Source organism: Hipposideros armiger, unplaced genomic scaffold (assembly GCF_001890085.2).
Source record: "Hipposideros armiger isolate ML-2016 unplaced genomic scaffold, ASM189008v1 scaffold_1527, whole genome shotgun sequence".
NCBI lineage: Eukaryota > Metazoa > Chordata > Mammalia > Chiroptera > Hipposideridae > Hipposideros > Hipposideros armiger.
The window spans coordinates 52264-53571 of NW_017732877.1; positions in this window are offsets into that span (position 1 = coordinate 52264).

The following is a 1308-nucleotide window of genomic DNA, read 5'->3' on the forward strand; positions in this document are numbered from 1 at the left end:
CTGGCGTAATGGCACTGCTTTGGGGGTTCAGAGAGAGCTGTCTCATTGGGGTAAGTTTTAGGACTAGGCTTTTCCTTCATGGGCTCTTATGAGCAGCCCATGAAGGAAATAATCAATTAGGGGAGAATCACCCACAATACTTGATTTTTTAAATCATGGCACAGGCAAGGCAGGCTAATGATCTAATATGCTTGGTTCCTCTGGCTGCTGAGTCTGACAGCCAGAGAAAGAAGAGGTTATGCTTGCCTGAGACTGAACCCCATTATATCAATTGGTCAATAAAGGAAAAAAGGCCTCAGAGAGGGGTCCAGGAGTCACTGATTTTGGGGCTGAGTGTGTAATACCTTTGAGGTGATGTAAACTATGGTTACATAACAATAACAGCAATAATAAATTAATGAGGTATCATTCTTGAAGTTTTTCAGGACCAGCTCTGAGAAGGCAAGATATAGTTATGCTAGAGAAGCAGTAATGACAAGTCAGAACATGAGACTTTGGATGCTTCTCATTCCCACCACAAGCTGCCCACTATGCTGCCAGTAAAAGATACTACATCACTACCAGTAGTATAATGTGTGAAAGTGAGACCTGGGGAACTTGTCAAAAGAGAAGATTTGCCAAGAGCAGAATTTAAAGTAACTTTGTTTCTCATTACAAAATAATATATATTTACTGTTAAAAATGCAAAGTACAGAAAAACACAAAGAAGAAGATAAGCAAATAATAGTATACATGATTATACTTATGAGCTCAACACTTTGGTGACTATACTTCAGTCTTTTTATTTGGAATATGTTTGCCACTAAAACCAGTAAATGTATTGTCTGCAAACTTGTGTCTCAAATGATCAATTCAACCTTAAAATGGATGTATAGAAATTCAGACATTTTTAGGTCCATTACAAATCATTTTAAACCAGTAAATTCTATGGGCACTTAAATTTATTATTAAAATGTAAGCAATTATATATTACATATATTCTCTAGAGCAAAGGTAAGATCTGCTGAACTGAAATGATACTTGAGTTAATTTCATCCAGCCATCCTTCTAAAACTACATGTCCATTATGTATCCCTTCCTTACTTATGCTTATAATTGTGAAAACAGTATTTTGGAAATCTTCAGAGGCAATATATAATAAGAATGTAATCTAATTAATGAAGACCTTTATTGCTTCTGTTTCTGTTTGACAATTATATACTATTATTCCAGGAAATAGAATGAGGATCTTTCAAAACACAGAATTAAGCTAGCAAAAGAAAAAAATTAAAAAATGGGAGGAAAGTCTTTAACATACAGGGACCTGTG